We start from the raw sequence: 22,074 nt of genomic DNA, 5'->3' as shown, positions 1-22,074 counted from the left end.
TCGGAAGGGTGCACTGTGTGGAGGGGCAGTTTCAGTAAGAGAATGAAGGGCATGTTCCCTCCACCCTTAGTGCCACTGCCTAAATTCACAAATTCATTACACACTGCAGTCCTTCAGACAGTATGAATTTCTCAGTGATTCTTCCTCCTTCCTGTCAACAGGCCTCCAGTCTAGAGTGCACTAACAAAATGTTTATTAAAAGGGGAAGAAGGGGGAAGGGGGTGTAAATCTGACCATGTCCTGCTTAAAATTCTTCAGTGGCACGAAGGGTAAGGATGAATCCAAACTCCCTACACGCTTGTGCCAACCTGCTTTTTTATATTCAACCTCAACACCAACCTGTCCTCCCCACAGCCATCTGCATCTCAGGTGTGGCTACGCTCATGCTATTCCTTCAAGGCTCAGTTCTAAAATTAAAGGCTCTTTCAAACATTCTTCATTCCTTCCTGCCTCCCTTCCTCCAAGCTCCGATCTGCACTGCTATGACTCCCTGGGCGATAGCTCATAGTGTAAAATCAACTCAAATTATCTGTCTTTTCCCTCCTTGGGGGTAGGTGTTTGGCTTGGCAGTTGAGACACCACCTGGAGCACTCACATCTCAAATTGAGTGCCTAGGTTTGCTCCAAATTCTAGCTTCCAATGCTGATGTGCATCCTGGGAGTCAGGGCATTACCCCCTGGTTCAAGTATTTGGATCCCTGCCACCTACATGGAAGACCTGTATTGAGTTCGTGGCTCCTGGAATCAGGAACTGGCCTGGCCTAGACCTGGCTATTGCAGGCACTTGGGGAGTGAACCAGCAGATAGGAGATCTATCTGTCCTTCGTTCTGACAAATAAAGTAACTTTGTTTTTAAAAAGGAGGGTACTTGGGGCCAGTGCTGTGGCATAGCAGGTGAAGCCACTGCCTGCACTGCAGGCATACCATATGGGCGCCAGTTCTAGTCCCGGCTGCTCCACTTCTGATCTAGCTCTGTGCTATGGCCTGGGAAGGCAGAAGATGGACCAAGTCTTTGGGCCCCTGCACCCACGTTGGAGATCTGGAAGAAACTCTAGGCTCCTGGCTTCAGATCCACCCAGGTCCAGCCAATGAGGCCATCTGGAGAGTGAATCAGCGGATGGAAAACTCTCTCTCTGCCTCTGCCTTTGTAACACCACCTTTTAAATAAATAAATCTTAAAAACAAAAAATGGAGGGTACTTGTTTTCTCTCTATCCTCTACATGCAGCACACAGCTTGGCAGAAAGTAAATCAACATATGTTAAGTAACCCGAGTATTCTGTGTTACATGCATCAGACACAGATCCATTAGCACATAAGTGGGAATGTCTGATTATGAGGTGATGACAATGTCAACAAGAAGCAGGCATCAACTGAATCTAGAACAGACTTCACCTACCTCAAGTTCCAGTCATTCACATGCCAAACACCTGTATCCAGCTTGGAAAACCCAACTGCACTTTTTAAAACTATTAAATTTGGTTGTATAATATTTTGAAGGTACAATCTATCAATTTTAAATGCCAATTATCCAAACTTTAACTCAGCAATTATACTAAGAATCTACCCAACAGAAATATTCTCATGGGTACACAAAAATGTATATATGATTCCTTCACTTCAGAAATGTAATACCTCCTTAAAAAAAGAAGAAAAAAAAAAACCACCTAATTTTAAAAAAATTAAGCAGGGCCAGTGCTGTGGCACAGCGGGTTAACACCCTGGCCTGAAGTGCCGGCATCCCATATGGATGCCGGTTCTAGTCCCGGCTGCTCCTCTTCCAATCCAGCTCTCTGCTATGGCCTGGGAAAGCAGTAGAAGATGGCCCAAGTCCTTGGGCCCCTGATCGGCGCAGTTCCGGCCGTTGCAGCCAACTGGAGAGTGAACCATCGGATGGAAGACCTCGCTATCTCTCCTCTCTTTGTTTAACTCTTTCAAGTAAAATAAATAAATCTTTAAAAAAAATTAAGCAACAAAGCATAACATAACAACTAGAGTCACATTTAACAAAACTATATACATAGAAGGATGACTATATATCATACTATCAGTGGTGTTTATTCCTATCCTGTTACTGAATTCAAATTTTCTAAGACAAGGTAAGGTAGAAAAATATACTTTTCTCTCTTTCTAAGAAACTCTAATGATAAAAGTGCTTCTGAACAATTCTAAAATTAGAAACTTCTTGGAAGATTCCAAGCAAAAGTTATTCTTGGGGGTCCATGGCCAAATTCTAGGTATCTCATTGAAAATTAATTTTTTCAATGTCTGGGAAATGTTAAACGTTAACACTAATATCTTTCTGTCTTGAAGGTGCCCAAGACTAGGAGCTAAGCAGTAAATGACTAACAGCAAAAAAAACTGCAGTCCATACACTTGAGATCTTCAAACACCCTCTGTTCTCCATGGAAATGTGTTAACAGTTTAATGAAACTTTACTGACAACTCAACTCACTAGAATGATATTTCTGCAAAGCCTCTATATTTGTGAACGTCAAACTCATTAGCTTTTACTCTCTATCCCTTCACACCCTCTGGTGGAGGTGCTAATAAGCAGTTCCAAAGACCAAAGGGCAAGTACCAACAGGAAGTCTGGATATCAATTCTTAGCAATTTTTAGTTTATCATCTTAACAATAAAATTGTTATTCATCTTTTTTATTCCCCAACACTTCCCCTCCAACTGAATGTAACCAGTCTGACCTCACCTTGCTCCCTTTTTATAAAGAAATTAAAAGGTGAGGGACTCCGTTAAGCTTGAGGCCACTCAAGCAACTTTGGCTAAACAAGAACAGAATCTACTACACTTAACATTCAGAGTAACATCTCATTTAGGATTCCTGGTTCAAGTAACAAGAACCAAAGTTTTTGATAACGTTTAGATAAGACTGCACTGCATTAACCTCTACTTTACATTTCCTGACTTAACATGTTGGAAAGAATATTCAATTCTAAAAAAAAAAAAAAAAAAAAAAATAGAACTAGTAAAAAACAGGTACACTTACAGTTAACTACAACAAATTATACAGCTAAATAGTTCCCTGACAGAGGGTAGTCAAATGCTAAAATCCCTATGGAGCTGGCTTAAAATCTTGGAAAAGCAAGTCTTGTACAAAGTAACATTTATTAAGCAATTATTATTTGCCACCCAAAGTGAAAACAGAATTTAACATGTTTTCTCCATCTTGAAGGGCCTGTTGGCATAAAGGTTTACAATCTTTTAAATTCTTCTTTTAGACTTCCTGAAGTTTTTCATTTGTGAGTTGTGCTCTCTACTTTGGAGAAATCATTTTCCACATCCTCTGCGTTTTAGCTTTACCTTTATCCTATCAAAGAAAAGAAAAAGCTCAACGCATAAAGAAAAAATATCTACTGCAACCCTTATTGGAGTCTGGGCATTTTGGCAAATCACATTTATTGGTTTATTTTCTCTTACATACTTTTATGCTCCATCTTCAAAGACAAATACATGACTTAACACAAATGGTAACTAGCAGTTACCCTCAAACACATCAACTGGTCTTTTCCTATGACCCACAGTTATCCAATAATCTGCCAAGTGACACTCAAGGATATCACTGACCTCACATCTCTCTGGTAGCCTTCACATGTTGGGGACCTCTAGTACAGTGGCATATCTGTCTTTTCTAACTATATTATGAGGTCACATTTCAAGGAATGAGAAGTACTGGGGAGTGAGTCGTATTTTTGTTATGCACTATTATGCTCTGGTAAGAATTTTTTTAACAACTTTTAGTACACCAAGAGGCTAATATGCAAGTTATCAAGGTAGAAATTGTAATTTAAACATACATCTTCAGAAGTAACATGAGGACTCAAAAACTAGGCTTAATATAGATTTCCAAGAAACAGTGAAAGTCCTATTTTAGGGAAAGGACATGGTCCAAATCTTTGCACTGTCACAGTAGGCAAGTCAGGTATTTGGGGCCATTTCATTTGAGACACCTGCGCTGAAGGCCTTCATAAAGTGAGGAAGTAAAAAGGGCATTAATGTAACATATGCTGAGACCTGAAACAATGTAATCAATCAAAGTAGAAACTTATTGAGATGGACAAAATACAGCAAAGAAGGGTGTTTTGAAACTCTAAACACTAAATGATGAGATCTGCTTTGAGACAGTGGACCACAGAATCCACACTTTTCCTTTCCCTCCAAACTCAAGGGAATGGTGGTGACCTTTTTTTTTTTTGGGGGGGGGGGGAGGACCAGTAATTGTAAAATGCTATATACATATTTTTCAAAATCTGTGGAAAGTGAAATGAAAGGTAAGTTTATTTTGGCACAAAAAGTTTTGAAATCTAAGCATATGCGCCGGCGCCGCAGCTCAATAGGCTAATCCTCCGCCTGCGGCACTGGCACACCGGGTTCTAGTCCCAGTCGGGGCGCCGGTTCTGTCCCAGTTGCTCCTCTTCCAGTCCGGCTCTCTGCTGTGGCCTGGGATAGCAGTAGAAGATGGCCCAAGTCCTTGGGGCCCTGCACCCGTGTGGGAGACCCGGAAGAAGCTCGTGGCTCCTGGCTTTGGATCGGCGCAGCTCTGGCCATTGCAGCCATTTAAAAAAAAAAATTTCAAAATTTAAAAAACGAAAGAAATCTAAGCACAGGCAAGGTCTTCAAAAAGTCATGGAGGGCCAGCACTGAGGTGTAGTGGGCGGGGCCTCTGCCTGAGGAACCAGCATCCCAGTTGTGCTGCTCCAATTGAGACCCAGCTCCCAGCTGATAGCCTGGGAAAGCAGTAGAAGATGGCCCAAGTCCTTGGGCCCCTGCACCCACGTGGGAGACCCAGAGGAAGCTCTTGGCTCCTGGCTTCAGATCAGCCCGGCTGTGGCCATTGCTGCCATTTAGGGAGTGAACCAGTGGATGGAAGACCCTTTTTTTAGTCTGTCTCTGTCTGTAGCTCTGCCTCTCAAATAAGTAAATTAAAAAAAAAAAAAAAAAGTCATGGAAACATGTACTATGAAAAAGCTATGCACGGGATTCAATCTTTGTTGCACCAAAATGAATTTATCATTTAATTCCAATTTTCCCATGAACTTGCTGAAATGTCCTCATACATGTCTACAGAAAAGAGATCACTTAATTGCTACACCTTAATTGTCTCACCAAGAAAAAAAAAGGCAGCCACTACCAATGCCCTCAACCTCCAAGAAGCTGAATAAATATAAAAGGAATATACATTACTCTTTAAACGCATAGTTTTCTATGACTATTGTCTATAGAATCAAGTACAGGTTAGTTTTTTCAAAGAATATTTTAAAAACTGATTTTCTAATAACTAAGCTTTACTCACAAAAGGTCTTAACTAGAACCACTCAAACACTTCTCAGACAAGTATCATCAACCACAGTGGCCTTATGTTTACAGATTACATGAATAAGGTCCTATGAAACAGAACATACCTAAAATTAGTTTATTCTTCCGTTTAAAATACAATTCAAATCTGTAGTCAACTCCGTAACTCTAGAGAATGCAGAGATACTGGTTACAGTATAGCATTTCACTACTAGAAACAGAAGAGTATCTATAGTGTTTGAAGAAAAAAACTGAGTATAGCTATTTTCCTTTCTTCTCAACTTGATAAAAAGTTCACAAGTAAATTAAGGCCTTACTCATTTTCTAGCCTCCAGAACTTTCCTCAATAGGATAACGATAAGTCACCTAACAATCAAAGAGTGCTCTGCAGGTTTAACCACACAAATAACATGTGTGGGCAGGAAGACCGAAAATCAGACAAAAATTTAACATCTCACCTTGGTAAAGAACAAAAATCAGATACGGATGTTCTAAATCAGGCTTTCAGGAAAGATGTGGAAAATCGAATACTTCACTTCAATACATTCATATTTGGGGGAAGATCAAAAGCCTCACCCTACCACAAAGGCTCTAATACTTAACTGATCACTCTTTTAGCTGTTTACAGCCACAATGCACAAATATCCTTTTATATATCTTTAAATGAGGCAGTCATCAGAGACCACCATCTTCAACAGAATACAGACTAATCTTAATAACCTCTGTCTCACCTAATGTTTCCTTCCAAGCAGATCACACTTGAGAAACACAGTCAACCACCTCCAATCATGAGGGCCCCAGCAAGCACACTGCACACGCTAAAGGTCACAACTGTACACTTCGCTGGATGAACCAAGTGGAAACCCAACTGAGAAGTCCATGAGGGAAGACAGTTATCCCACACTTACAAAACATTTTTTATGTTCCCAAGGGATAAGCATTTTTTACCTTGCCTTATTTTTAGAACTACACATCACACTGCACATATCACATGACATGATGTAACTGCTAGCAAAGAAAATGGCCCAAACCATTGAAAATATACATCAGAGGAAACAGATCAATGCATGCTCAAGAATCACTGCGTTTCAGATTTACTCTCTTTAAACTGGAAAAACGTCTATCAAACTACGTAAAAACAAGAGACATATACTGTGTATTTTACAACAGAAATTTCCCCAACCGTGGGGAAAACTGACAAGAAGCAACAGATAATAACTTTCTTCTAAAAGCTGCAGGATTAAAGGCAAATATTCTCTGGATTAACAATGCAACAGAAATGTTCATGAAAAACCCTTCGGTAGAAAACAATTATGACTTACAAGTATTCACTGTTGTTAGGAGAAAAAGAAACACAGTTTTAACTGACAAGCATGCAGACACTTGGAATTTTCTCAATTGGTCTGTGCGTTAGAAAAGGAACTGAGTGCAGCCTATAAAAGAGGGGGAGGGGAAACACACCCACTTAAGCCTTTGTAAATAGTGGTACTTTAAATGACCCAAAAAGCAGGGAAAATAAAAACCACACGCTATCCTGAGAAACGGAACACATATCCTAACGTACTACTTTCCATACTTTGAAGTACTTTCCACACCAAGTTCAGTAACAATCTACAACTATATCATGATTATGCAAGTCAAAGATTATGTAATTTGATCGTTTATTTTAAAATGTTCTCCGACTCTAAAACTAAAACAACTAAAACATTTTGATCTCCCTAACAGGGTGGGAGAAGGTTCCTCTGGGCTACCATTTAAAAATATAAACATACACCCCAAAACAAACAAAAAAACACAATGATTGCTAGCCACGTGACAAAGGAGATGGCAACACCAGGACTGTGAATGGAGGGGAGGGAGGCGAGGCCGGAGGACTAGGAGACTTCTGGGAACTTTGGGGACCGCGGGATTCGGTCCGCCGACCCTCCGGGTTCCGAAGTCTCGTCCCCACGAGCGTGCCGCCCGCGCCCTCCGGGACAGTTCTGTGAACAGGTCACGGAGAGTGCTCCAGTGACCTCCAGGATAAGGGGGAAACCGGGGGAGGAGGAAAGAGCAATTTAAAGTGGCGCCATCATGTCACCCCCTTCTCCCCTAAGGCAATCAATAAGCAATAGTTAAGTAACACGTTTCTCTAAAAACCCAAACTGGGATTCCAACACTGCAAAACAAAAGGATTTTTAAGTAAAACATGGGAGGAGCGTTAGTTAGCGTATGGAAAACAATTATTTCCCGAAAATCAAAAGACCGTCAGCCGGAAAAGAGGCCCCCCAAAACGGCAGTAAGATTCCAACTCACTAAAAAACAAATAAATGCCTCTTCCTCTTTAGTTTTAAAAACACACACACAGCAAACACGTCCGCCTGAGGGAGACTAGATCTGAAAACGTAAGTGACCTCAATTCACAAGCAACAAAAATAATAAATACATGAAACAATCAGAGTTGTGATACAAACCGTGAAACGCGCAAGATGTTTCAGCAAAGAAAGGCCTTTCGCAGGCAAAAGAAGTTAAAGGCGAGAGGCAGAGTTTGTTTTGGGCATTTTTTACGGGCACAGACCATGTTTCTGGGGCCGCCTTTTTAAATAGAACGCCAAAGCCGAAGCTAGCGAACGAGGCGGCAGCTGGCGGGGAAGGGCCCGCACACCCCCGCCCTTGGGGCGACTCCCAGCCCGGACCCGCAGCGGGGAAGCCCGGAGAGGCCATTTAAAGTTCTGGGGATTTTTCCTCCCCTGCCCTGCCTTTCTAGTTACAACTAACAAAGAGAGGGAGAAATGGGAGCCACGGGGAGAGAGGAGAAGGAGAAAGGGCAGCGGGAGGAGGAGGAGAGGAGCAGCAGCAGCACCTACCACGTGATGGAGGAGCGTAGCCCGGGCGGATTCAGCCCCACAAAATGGGCGCAGTTTGCAAACAGCCCCCCGGCCTGGGCGCCGAGGGCCGCGGCGGGCGGGGGCGCGCGGCGGCGGCTCCGGCCCGGGCCCGCCGCTCTCCTCCCCCCCGGCGCCCGGAGCCGCCCTGACTTTCCGGGCGGGGGGGCGAGGCGGAGGGGGAGGGGAAGGCGACGGGGAGCGGCCGCTTTTTCTTCTCTTTCGGGCCCTTTCTCCGGCCTTCCGCCGCTCCGCCGGGGCCTGGGCACGGCCGGGGACCGCAGCCCGGCCGGGAGGCTGGACGGGCGGGGGCAGAGGGTGAAGCCGCCCCCCCGCCCCGCACAAACAAGCGCCGCCGTCTGCAGCCCGAGCCCGCACCCCGGACGCCACCCCCGGACGCCTCTTCCCGGCCGGGGAGCGCGCTCCGGCCGCCCCCCGCGCCGCCGCGGCGAGTCGAGTCGGCTTCGCTACGGCGCTCGGTTCTCCCGCCGGCTCGGCGAGCGGTGGCGGCGGTGGCGGCGGCACTGGGAAAATGGCGGCCGAGCTCCTTTTCCCTCCCCCCCTTTAATCTGAAGCGGAGGGAGAATGGAGCGAGCGAGCGAGCGGGCGAGCGCCGGGGACACGGGGAGGAGGGACAGCAGCGCCTCCGCCGGCTGCGGCAGCGGCTGCGAAGAGCCGCGCCGCCCCGGCGCGCCGCCAGGGGGCGCCCGCCGCGCCGCCCCCGCGGGCCGCCAGGAGGCGCGGCCGCCGCCGCCTCAGTCATGGCTCCTCGCGCCGGCCGCTTTCTCCACCTCCATCTGCGGAGGCCGCGGCGCCAGACCCCAGGCGCCCGGGCGTGCCGCACGCGGCACTGCGGCAGGCGGGCGCCGGGCCCTGGCTCTGGCCGCGGGGAGGCTGACCTGAGGCACGGACGCCGTCACGTTCTGTCGGCGCTGGGGCTGGCGGTGCCGCGCGCCAGCTATGAGGGGCAAAGCTACGAGGGGCTCGCGCCGGAGCGAGGGGACGTGAGCGAGGAGCTGTGTGCACTGTGTGATAAGGAGGCGAAGGCCGTCGGCGCCACGTTACTCCAGCGCTAACAGCGCGCTGCGCCGGGCACGGAGCCCCCTGGCCAGCGAGGCGGTTCCCGCCGCCCGCCCTTTGTCCTAGCTGCCGGCCTCAGCACACTGCAGCACCGCCGGGCACTAGCCCCAACGCCGCGCTCCGCAGCCGCCGAGGGGCGGGAGTGCACGGCGCCACCGCGCAGGCGCAGGCGGGGCCCGCGCCAGGCCAGCCCGGGAAGGGGCCGCCGGGAGCCGGAGGGGAAGTGATGGCCCACCGGCGCCGGGCCCGCTGGGAAGTGTAGTTTTCGTCAAGAAGCACGCGTCTTGTTTGGGGTGTCAGGACTTGGCAGATCCGCCAAAACAGGCAAATGGCATTACACAATGAGTATCTATGCTTTCTGCCGCCACCAAAAGGAAGTTCACTGCCATGCTCAAGTTTAACAAAGAACTCATAGAGAAACCCAAATCTCACAACGAAAAGCAAACTTCCCAGTTTGCTACCAGAGTTCATTTAAAGTTACAGTATCTTACCAGTTCTCCTGACCAGTGTATCGGTTCATTATTTTACTCCTTTTCCAAACAGGGCCTTAAAATAACGAAACTTTCTAGATTTAAGAAATTTAACAAAATAAGGAAAAGTGTTGTCTCTACAAAGTGCAATTCCACCATCCTTTAAAACTAAAGGAAAAGCTGCCAAAAGATGAGTTCAGTGCCTTGAGATGTAAAGTAACCTAAGGGGACCCGCACTGTTACACAGCGGGTTAAGCCATTACCCCCAGTGCCAGTATTCAACACGGACTCCAGTTCTTCACTCCTGATGCAGCTCCCTGCTAACGCGCCCGGGAAAGCAGCGGAAGAGGGCCCCGTCTCCACCCAGAAGCCGCTCCTGGCAGCTGCCTTTGGCCCGACCCAGCCCGGATGGACGATCTCTCCCCACTTTTCTAACTATGCCTTTCAAATAAACAAATACAAATAAAAACCTAGGGATTCATCAAGATTAGTTGGGGGAGGCATCAATTTTGAGAGGCCTGAATCCCATGTGAGTGCCTGGGTTGGAGTCTCCCTGTCAGTCTTGCACCTGCTAACTGGGTCTAACTGGGTCCCAGGCACCCACATGGAGACTTGGACTCAGTTCCTAGCTTGCAGGCATTTGAGGAATGGACCTGCAGATGGGATCTCTCGGTCTGTCTGAATGTTTATTGTTTTCTCTCTCTCTCTGCCTCTCAAATACAATTTTTTAAAAAAAATTAAGTGACAAGAAAAAGGAACAGTTCCAACAATTAAATCATCAAATTCAGCATATAAGAAAGGTATACTATACTACCAAAAAGGAAGATGTAAAATGCTCAATACTTTTTTGTGGTTTACCAGAACCAATATCCGGTGTTATGCGTCATTTCTGCTCATCAAAAAACACCCTCACTATAGTTTCAGAACAATTTTAGTCTGCCCACAAAGTTACACTAACTCACCAGCTCCTACAGCATCTGCACCTATATTTCTGTGAGTTTCCATTTGTATTCTTTTTAAAAATCACACTCTAAGCATAGTCATGGTTCCCCAAATATTAAAAATGGGCCAAACTACACCAAGAATAAGCTAATATATATCCAAAAGAGATGATACTTAGTCTTAGCTTTTTAAATGATAATCCTAGGGAAGACAATTCAATTGATTTTTAAAAATATATACACAGAATTCCACATAAATGGTAATTCCACGAAATTCAGAGTGTGTTAACACACAATCATGACCAATAGATGGCGAACTAGAGCCCTAATCTGAGTATTCTGAAATCTAAATTAACAGAAAAACGCCAAATAAGGCAAAGCCCTTTGCAGTGTATACTGCAGTGTATATTATATTCAGACATCCAGCACAAAATCATCAATCTTACTACTGCTGCAACTCTTAGAAACTCAACTGTCAGTTTTAATTAGGCCCCTAAATAACCAAAGTTATGAAATACATTTTTTCCAGTGGATTAGGAGAAAGCTGTGAAATGCTCATCTCTAAAAATATGCATTTGGAAGAAAAATAAATACCAACTTTCTCTCATCAGAAGTTCACAATATTTATGGACTTAAATCAGCGAACCTGTATTACACAGTCATCCAAAACCAGGTATCTTTGTACTCAGGCACTAATTTTTACAAATAAAGACATCCAAAGGTGAGCCATTATAGACACAAAAATCTTAGGGAAAGAAATGTGGTTTCTTAAAATTCCTCCAGAAAAACAGTTGATAGCAAGGCTATTTTAAATCTCACACACGTAAGTCTCACTTTTCAAGTCACTCTTAGAACAGTCATGGTTGACTTCAATATCCACTCTACTTCAAGTGATTGATTTAAACCCATTCTCTTTGCCAATAATTGGTCAGGAACTGGTTAGACATGAGAAGGCACCTCCAGAAGGTATCTAACACCGAATTCAATTTCTTCCTAAAATTGAGATGGAGGAAAAAACAGTTCTTCTTCCTCACTGACATCTCACACTGCTACCAGTCCCCTTGCAGCAAGCCTGAAGACGCTCCCCCGCCCCCAGCAAGGGGGCAGAATGGAGAGCTGCCACGAACCTGGGCCTTAAAAGCATTCAAGCACCTCAAGCAATCCCGACATCTGTGTGACTTCTGGACGCCCAGCCACATCAGAACAATGGAACAAAAAACACCCCTCGATTAGTGAAGCCTATTTGAGTTAGGTTTCTTAGACCTGAAGCCTAAAACATGATGATTAACTTTCCATCTTTTGGAAAGAATTTGCATATTACTTTATTACTTTGATTACATTATCATATTTTAGGTAACTAATTTATTTATTCTTCAGAAGAGACCACCCTTCCTGTACCCATACACAATTCCATATCCATCTATTCTCTTTGCATAGAAAAGGACCATCCCTGCTCACCATCATTCCTCCCCACTAATCCACCTTAAACTCATGTGATATATTGAACTGCCACCAGTGCTCTCACTCACTCTACTTATAACATAGCTGGGTGGCACTGCACTCCCTGTGGCTAAGTGTGCTCTCTGCAGTTCCTCTGAGGTGGTGTGCATACACCATCTTAGCTCTTCAAGCTAGCCCGAAAGTCTAAAATCTATCACTCTCCCCATACAACAAACACATTCCAAAGAGGTGTTCTCTAACTTCCCCACAACAGACCTTCTAACATCAACTCACAAGTTCTTAAACAGAATATTTTATCCCAAACTAAGCATCTCATATGTCCAAACTAATCTCAAAGGGACAAGGAATTATATCTTTTTTTTTTTTTACTTAAAGAAATCACAGTAACTCAGGACAAAGTACTACAGCCTAAACCACTGAAGTTCCAAAAGGACAGGGACCCACTTTGCTATACACCATCACACTCCTGAGACCTAATCCAGAGCCTGGAACAAAGGACACGTTTCATAATTATTCGCTGAATAAACAGAAAAGGTGTAACACAGTGATTCAGGGGCAGCCTGAGATCTTAATCCTGCCTCCATCACACCAGCCATGTTACTTTGCGCAAAATACTTACTCTGCTCTATAAAATGGAGATAATACCTACCTCTTAAGTTTAATTTTTATTATTACTATTACTGAATGACACTTCAAGTATTTCTCACAGTTCTAAAACTGAAAGGTTAAATATGAATTAAGTAAACATCAGCAACTCTTTTTTTAATTCAAACTTTCAAAGCTTACCTACGGGGCCAACGTTGCAGCATAGTGGGTTAAACCACTGCCTGCAACATCAGCATCCCAAATGGGCACAGGTTCGAGTCCTAGCTGTCCTACTTCAGATCCAGCTCCATGTTAGTGCACCTAGGAAAGCAGCAGAGGATGGCCCAAGTTCTTGGGCCCCTGCACCCATGTGGGAGAGCTGGAGGAAGATCCTAGCTCCTGGGATCAGACCAGCCCAGTCTTGGCTGTTACAGCCATTTGGGGAGTGAACCAGCAGATGGAAGATCACTCTCTCTCCTTCTCTCTCCCTCTCTCTAAATCTGACTTTTAAATGTCTCCCTCTCTCTCCTTCTCTAACTCTGCTTTACAAATAAATAAATGAAATGAAATAAATGCTTATCTACAGTCTCCAGCAAACAATGTTTTCATTCATTAACTCAGATAACACTATACACAATCATACTCGGAACTCCCTAAACACATTCTGAAGGGGCTGGCATTGTGGCACAGCAGGTAAAGCTGCCACCAGCAATGCTGGCATCCCATGAGTGCTGGTTTGAGTCCTGGCTGATCCACTTCCAGTCCAGCTCCCTGCTAACGGCCTGGGAAAGCAGCAGAAGATGGCCCAAGTGCTTGGGCCCTTGTCAGATACATGGGAGACCCAGATGGAGTTTCAACTCCTGGCTTCAGCCTGGCCCAGTCCTGGCCATTGCAGTCATTTGGGGAGTGAACCAGCAGATGGAAGATCACTCTCTCTCCCCCTCTCTCTAAATCTGACTTTTAAATGAATGAATAAGTCTTAAAACATTCTGAGAAATATTATTTGTAACTACAAGTCTAAAGACACATAAAAAGGTTACAATACATTTAATTCATGAGTACCTATTAAGCTCAAACCTATTAAGCCAACATTAAAAAAAATCATATCATGAAAGAAATCTCTTTAAATGAGATTGATCTGTGTTTTCATGTTAATATTTAACCAGCTAAATAGTAGAAAGCCAGAAAGAAATTTAAATAAAGAAATTTGGAATGCAGAAAGAATACTCAAGGTCATTTAGTTCAAGCTGTATATTCTGTCAGTGTGAAAATGAGGCCAGTAGAAGCCACTTAGAAGATTGCCCAAAGCCTTGAAGATGACAGACAGATAGGAGTCAGGGTCTTAGTCTCCAACTCTCAGTCTGTTCACTACAACCCCTCCTTCCAACAGAAACATTCTACTCACTTAGTGAACAAGAACTGTAAACATAATAAGGGTATTAAACCCAAATACTCCCTATTTCTCGGTTTCACAAGTATCAGGATGGAGCCAAATGCACGTAAAAGAAAGTTCTCACACTAATTAAAATGACTACAAGTAGCTCAGCAGTCAGGATTTTTTTCATTAAATGAAAGACTCAACTGATTCTGAATGTCATATACTCTTATCTACTGAATCCAGCATCAGCAAACTTCCAGTAAGACTAAACAATTTGAAGCAGTTGGAAAAGTTCTATAAATACATAGCATTCCTTAGTATAAATCCCACATAAACTTAAGATAATTTTCCTCCTAATACTAAGCAGTACAAACTCTGGAATTTACATAAAGAACTTATCATGTCACTATAAAAGTGACCCAGTAACTCATTGAGAAGAAAACCTAATTGTGAGGCAGTTTCATGATTTAACCATGTTTTAATAAGAACAGTAAGTAATGTTATAGGTTAACCCTGAAAGCTCTCCTAAATCCAGAAATAATTTTGGGATAATTCAAAAAATAGCATTAAAAGTCAACTGAATATAACTGTATCACTTAAATAAGTTCCCACAAGCTATAATTAAAATTGGTTGGTTTTCTCCCCTGCAGTCCCAGATATTTTAAAAAATCATTTATGGGGCCAGCACTGTGGCATGGTATAATGGGTTAAGCCACAGCCTACAACATCAGCATTCCATATGGACACCAGTTCAAGTCCTGGCTGCTCCACTTCTGATCCAGCTCCCTGCTAATATACCTGGGAAAGCAGTGGGAAGATGGTCCAAGTGCTTGGGCCCCTGCACCCATGTAGGAGGTCCAGAAAAAGCTGCTGGCTCCTGGCTTTGGCCTGGCCCAGCCCCAGCCTTTATAGCCAATTGGGGAGCAAACCAGCAGATGGAATATCTCTCTCTCTCTCTCTGTAACTCTGCCTTTCAAATAAATAAAATATATCTTTTTTAAAAATCATTTATTTATTTGAGAGGCAGAGACATCTGCTAGTCCACTCCTCAAATGCACACAATGGCCAGGGTGCTGAAGTCAGGAGCCAGAAACTCAATCCAGGTATCATAAGCCCTCCCAGGTTTGCATTAGCAGAAAGCTGGAATCAGAAGACAGAGCTGGGAACTGAACCCACAGACTCCCAGGTGGAATATGGGTACCCTAACATCTTTTTTTTTTTTTTTTTAAAGGCAGAGTTACAGAGAAGCAGAGGCAGAGAGCAATAGAGAGGTCTTCCATCCACTGGTTCATTCTGATCTGAAGCCAGGAGCCAGAAGCTTCTTCCGGGTCTCCCATGGCAAGGACCTGGGCCATTCTATACTGCTTTCCCAGGCCATAGCTGAGAGCTGGATTGGAAGTGGAGCAGCTGGGACTTGAAGCAGCGCCCGTTTGAAATGCCAACACTGCAGATGGAGGCTTTACCTACCACGCAGCGCCAGCCCCCCAACCCACATCTCAGCAACTAGGCCAAATGCCTACTCCTGCAATTCTGGATTTGAAAGTAGCTACACCAGCAATGACTTCCAGTATATGAAGTTGTTTTTTTTTGGGGGGGGGAGGGGGGGACATGCAGAGTGAGAAAGGTCTCCCTTTTGCCGTTGCTTCACCCTCCAAATGGCCGCCGCGGCTGGTGCATCACGCTAATCCGAAGCCAGAAGCCAGGTGCTTCTCCTGGTCTCCCATGGGGTGCAGGGCCCAAGGACTTGGGCCATCCTCCACTGCACTCCCGGGCCATAGCAGAGAGCTGGCCTGGAAGAGGGGCAACTGGGACAGAATCCGGCGCCCCGACTGGGACTAGAACCCGGTGTGCCAGCGCCGCAGACGGAGGATTAGCCTAGTGAGCCGCGTTGCCGGCCCACAGTATATGAAGTTTAACCAGGACTTTATATGAATGTTTAACTAAGTTCATCAAGGAGTTAGTTTTTTATCAGCTTTTTTTTTTAAAAAAGATTTATTTTATTTGAAAGTCAGAGTTACACAGAGAGAGGAGAGACAGAGAGAGAGAGGTCCAAGGAAGTTAGTTTTTTAAAAAAAGATTTTTATTTACTTTTATTTGAAATGCAGAATTACAGAGAGGCAGTGGCAGAAAGAAAGAGACATCTTCCAAACGCTGGTTCACTCCCCAAATGACTGCAATGGCCAGAGCTGGGCGTATCCAAAGCCAGGAGCCAGGAGCTTCTTTGGAATCTCCCACATGGGTGCAGGAGCCCAAGGACTTGGCCATCTTCTACTGCTTTCCCAGGCCAGAGCAGAGAGCTGGATTGGAAGTGGAGCAGCCGAGATTTGAACCAGTGTCCATCTGGAATGTTGGCACCACAGGCAGCAGCTTTACCCAATATGCCACAGTGCTGGCCCAAGAAATTAAATTAACTAGGCAAAAATATACTGATTACTTAGGTGGATTCTAATTTATTCTACTGTTTTGTACTTTAGAATATTTCAAAATCCTCATATAATTAAAATATGTAATTAGCCAAAAAGATTCACTGACCAAACATATCAGAAGGAGTGTACAAAATATTAACTTTCCCGATGAGGCAATGTCAAAGCAACATTCCCAGCACCTGCACACTGTGTCAGGTAGTAAGCTTGAATGTAAGAATTCGCCCAGAATTTACCAAGAAACTAGCTTTTTTCCCCCCAAATGAAACAAAGACAAATAAGCAACAGGCTTTGAAGGCAGGTTTGAGCAACCAAGTTGTAGGGGGCCTAATAAAACAGTCTGAGGGAAAAGAATGTTCAAAAAGACAAGAAGGCACCAAGTGAACAAAGTAAAAGGCATTTTAAAAACAGTTTTTTAAGTCAATTGCTAATTCCAAAGGGATGACGCAACTTGAAAAATCTTGCTGACAGCAAACCTGGGAATTTTTGAAGACAGCACACCTGTTCCCTCAAATGAAGCAGCACACCATTCTTGGAAAGAAATATTCCTTTTCAATCCACTAATTTCCGGATTCCTGAACTAGGTTCTGTGAACACTCAAGACCAAATGAAGAAGTAGTTGAAGCCACTAAATAAACAAAAGAAATCTTGCTAGCATGTCAATTTAATAAAAGATTATCATAAAATCAGATACATTTTTGCTTGGGAAAGCAGAGGAAGATGGCCCAAATGTGTGGATCCCTGCACCCTCCATGAGAAGCCCGGATGGAGTTCCAGGCTCCTGGCTTTGGCCTGGCGCAGCTCTGATTGCTGCGGCCATCTGGGGAGTGAATCTGTGGATGGGATCTCTGTCCCTCTCTCTGCAACTCAACCTTTCTAACAAATAAATTTGAAAAAAAATCAGATGCATTTTGTGACAAGCTATTCCAAACATACCAGACTCTGAGAGTAATTTAAAGGAAAATAATAGAAATACTGGTATGGATCCTTTGGAATACATATGGATGGTCAAACCCCCCAACATAGTCCCTTTATGTACATGCTGCAACTTTAAAACATCTAACATAAATTGTCATGGGTACAATATTATAACAGAGCCCATAAGCTACTGAGAACATAACTAGAATTCAGGAAATGCTAAAGTCCCTGTCTTATCTCTGTCATTCATTTACTAAGAAACTATATATAATTTTCTCAACAGCAATCTTTTTTCATTTCTGATTTAGACAAAAAACAAACTCCAATATGCAGTATTTTCAACCATATTCTAAATGATTTTCCCATAATCACAATTAGGCACAAATTTATCTAACAAAATTTGTTCCAAATGAACTATGTTTAGCCAGCAAAAAATAAATAAATAAAATAGCTGAACTAAACTGTATCTTCTGTATTATAAGAAGAGGTTAAAAAAAATCCTTCTGTTCAGGGGAGCAGGAAAAAAATCCACCCCCACTTCCCAGAACATGTGATGGTAGCAATATCAAAACATAGCTCTGCTGGTAAGATTTAGGCCAGGACATTCCATCTTTTTAACATGACAATAGTAATACTTGTATTCCTAACATCAATGATTTTGTGTAATTTTCAAAACAGAACAATCCCTTAAAGTTCTACCACTCATTCCCCTTCATTTGCAAACACTGAGTGCCTCCTGGATGCTAAACACTGTATTAGCTCTAGGGAAAAAAAAATTGTTACCACAATTATTTAAGGGGTAATCCAGAAAAACTCCTTCTATTCATTGATTTTTTTTTTCTAATTTTTATTAGTTCAGAGGCAAAGAAACAAATATTCTATCTGCTAGCTCACTCCCCAAAAGCCTTCAATAGCCAGGCCTGGGCCAGGTCAAAGCCAGGAGCCCAGAACTAAATCTGGGGGCTGCTGCTGTGGTGTAGTAGGTAAAGCTACCACCTCCAGTGTCAGCATCCCACATGGGCGCTGGTTCGAGTCCTGACTGCTCCACTTCCGATCCAGCTCTCTGCTATAGCATGGAAAAACAGAAGAAGGCCTAAGCCCTTTGGCCCCTGCACCCAAGTGGAAGACCCAGAAGCTGCTCCTGGCTCCTGGCTTCAGCCCAGCTCTGGCTATTGCAATCATTTGGGGAGTGAACCAGTGGATGGAAGACCTACCTACCTCTCTCTCTCTCTCTCTCTGCCCCTGCCTCTGTCTCTCTGTAACTCTGCCTTTCAAATAAATAAATAAATCTTTAAAAAAAAAAAAAGAACAACTAAATCTGGGTCTCCCATGTGGTTGGCAGGAACCTAAGTCATCAGCTGCTGCATCCCAGGGCACATATAAGCAGGCTGAGTAAAAATTCAAAATGGGGCAGGCACTTGGTTAAGTCACTGCTCGGGATCCCCCATGCAATTTCAGAGGCCCAGGGTTCAAGTCCCAGCTCCTGGGCTTCAGCTCTAGTTTCCTGTTAATACATGCTGCTCTGAGGCTACAAATAATGACTCAGCTACCTGAGTCCCTTTTGCTCACATGGGAGACCCAGACTGAGCTCCAGGCTACTGGCTTCTGCCTGGCCCAGCTCTGGTTGTTCCAAGTCATTTGGGAAGTGAACCAGCAGACAGAAGAGTCCTCCATCTTTTTCTTTTTCTCTTTCAAATAAAAACAAAAATAAATTTTAAAAATTTAAAAAGCCAAAGCTAAGAAGTGATTAAAGCATAATTAGCAAAATGTTGGCAGCTTTATGTTTCCAATTCCACTCTATGGTCCTGTTTCTGAAGCTTGCCTAAATCATCCCAGGAATGATAAAATTAGGTGTTAGTTGTAGCAAAACCAAAATGAGATAACAAAGCAAACCGTAAATAAAACTGAGAGGAGAATAAAGGAAACAAGTAGGCAGCAAGGATTTGAAGTGCTAGACTTAGAATCTACCTTGGGGACCAGCATTGTGGCAGAGCGGGTAAAGCTACCTCCTGGGTCATCAGCATCCCAGATGGGCACAGGTTTGAATCCTGGCTGTTCCACTTCAGATCTGGCTCCCTGTTAATGTGCCTGGGAAAGCAGCAGAGGATTGCCCAAATACTTGGGCCCCTGAACCCAAATGGGAAACCTGGAAGAAGCTCCTGGCTCCTGACTTCAGTCTGGCCCAGCCTTGGCAGTTGTGGCCATTTGGGGAGTGAATCAGTGGATCGAAGATCTCTGTCTATTTCTCTCTCTCTCTCTAACTCTGCTTTTCAAATAAATTAAAAAAAAATAAATCTTAAAGATTTATTTTATTTGAAAGGCAGAGGTACATAGGAGAGGCAGAGAGAGAGAGAGGTCTTCCATCTGCTGGTTCACTCTCCAGTTGGCCACAACAGCTAGAACTGGGCTGACCCAAAGCCAGGAACCAGGAGCTTCTTCTGGGTCTCCCACACGGGTGCAGGGGCCCAAAGACCTGGGCCATCTTCCATTGCTTTCCCAGGCCACAGCAGAGAGCTGGATTGGAAGAAGAGCAGCCAGGACTCAAACCAGTGCCCATATGGGATACCGGTGCTTCAGGTCAGGGCTTTAACCTGCTGCACACAGCGCCGGCCCCAATAAAATAAATCTTTAAAAAAAAATTTTGAAGGGTCCTGTCTGCTTGTTTCTGATCCAGCTCTCTGCTAACGCACAGGGGAAAGCAGCGGAAGATGCCCAAGTCCTTGGGCCCCTGCACCTGCGTGGGAGACCCGGAAGAAGCTCCTGGCTTCAGACTGGCCCAGCTGGATCTGAGCTGGGCCAAAATCAGGAGCCAGGAGCTCCATCCTGGTCTCCCAGTGTGAGTGGCAGGGACTCAGTTGAGGCCATCTCCTGCTGCCTTCTCAGGTGTATTAGCAGGAAGCTGGATCAGAAGCAGAGTAGCTGAAACTCGATTCAGCACTCCTCTATGGGATGCAGGTGACACACACCAACCCCAAGACACCTCTTTTAAAACACCAGTAACATCTTTAACTTTTATCTTCCAGCACTAATTATGCAATTTGGTATTGCTAAATGAGTGCTCCAACTTAAAACAAAATTATTTCAAGATGAAGCCAAGAACACATCTCAACTTATTTGATGTGGCCATTATTATTCTGACACTACAACCAAAGATATCACAAGAGAACTATAGATCAATATCCCTTATGAATATAGGCATAAGACTTTTCAACAAGGCAAAATAAATCCAGTAACATATAAAAGGATAATACACCATTACTAATTGTGATTTATTCCAGGAATTCAAGGTTGGTTTTTTTGCAACTGAAAGTCAAGTAATGTAATCTATAATATTAATAAAGGATACAAATATAATCACCTCAATAGATGCAACAAAGGCACTTAACAAGATCCAACACCCTTTTATGATAAAAAGTCAACAAACTAGGAAATAAGAGAAATTTTGAGCCGGCGCCGCGGCTCAATAGGCTAATCCTCCGCCTAGCAGCGCTGGCACACGGGGTTCTAGTCCCGGTCAGGGCACCAGATTCTGTCCCGGTTGCCCCTCTTCCAGGCCAGCTCTCTGCTATGGCCCGGGAGTGCAGTGGAGGATGGCCCAAGTCCTTGGGCCCTGCACCCCATGGGAGACCAAGATAAGCACCTGGCTCCTGCCTTCGGGATCAGCGCGGTGCGCCGGCCATTGGAGGGTGAACCAACGGCAAAAAGAAGACCTTTCTCTCTGTCTCTCTCTCACTGTCCACTCTGCCTGTTAAAAAAAAAAAAAAGAGAGAGAGAGAGAGAGAGAAATTTTGTCAATCTGATAAAAGGTACATATCCGGGGCCAGTGTTATGACATAGCAGGTTAAGCCACAACAACCTGCAACATTGGCATCCCATATGAGCACCAGTTCAAGTCCTGGCTGCTTCACTTCTGATCCAGCTCTCTGCTAATGGCCTGGGAAAGCAGCAGAAGATGGCCTAAGTACCTGGGCCCCTACCACCCATGTGGATACACAGAAGAATCTCCTGGCTTAGGCCTGGCCCACTGCTGGCCATTGCAGCCATCTAGGGAGTGAACCAGCAGATAGATGATCTGTCTATCTCTGTCTCTCCCTCTCTCTATATATAACTCTTTCAAAATAAATAAATGAATCTTTGGGAGAAAAATGGTATATATCCATTGTCAACAATTCACAGTTCACAAATGAACAAAGAGGCACACTGTTATCACTTCTATTCAACACTGTACTGAAGGTTCTAGTGGAGCAAATAGGCAAGAAAAATAAATAAAAGACATTCAGACTAGAAAGGAAGAAGTAAAACTACTTCCTTTTGCAGATGACATAACCTTGTGTACATAAAACCCTCTGGAACCACAAATAAGTGATTAGAAGTAATAAACAAATTCAACAAGTTTAGAATACAAGATCAAAATGCAAATGGCAATTAAGTTTCTCAACACCAGCAATAAATCTGAATATAAAATTAAGAAAAGCAATTTCATTCAAACAGCATTAAAAACAATACTTAGAAATAAATTTAAGAGGAGAAAAACTTTTATTATGAAATCTATAAAAATTACTAAAGAAATTGAGGTTAAATGGGAAGATCCTCTACCCACTGATTTAAATGTAACCCAGTTAAAATGTCCACATTTGGGGCTGGCA

At 44.0% G+C, this 22,074-nt stretch overlaps 1 protein-coding gene across 7 annotated transcripts in view; it reads right to left on the bottom strand.

Moving 5' to 3' along the window:
• Positions 1-22,074, bottom strand: part of KANSL1 (KAT8 regulatory NSL complex subunit 1) — a 184,846-nt gene that overhangs the window by 137,002 nt on the left and 25,770 nt on the right. Inside the window, exon 1 of one of the 7 annotated variants that reach the window (XM_089316870.1) lies at positions 9,072-9,187. The exons of 2 other annotated variants lie outside the window; for them this stretch is intronic. The gene's annotated coding sequence lies outside the window, so the exon portion shown is untranslated. 4 more of the 7 variants (XM_002719458.6, XM_002719459.6, XM_070060559.2 and 1 more) reach the window with 4 other exon arrangements.

The sequence above is a fragment of the Oryctolagus cuniculus genome, chromosome 17 (genome assembly GCF_051225735.1).
Source record: "Oryctolagus cuniculus isolate XC-2025 breed Fujian yellow rabbit chromosome 17, ASM5122573v1, whole genome shotgun sequence".
Taxonomy (NCBI): Eukaryota; Metazoa; Chordata; class Mammalia; order Lagomorpha; family Leporidae; genus Oryctolagus; species Oryctolagus cuniculus.
The sequence above is the reverse complement of the archived record's forward strand: the minus strand, read 5'-3'. Positions and strand labels throughout refer to the sequence as shown.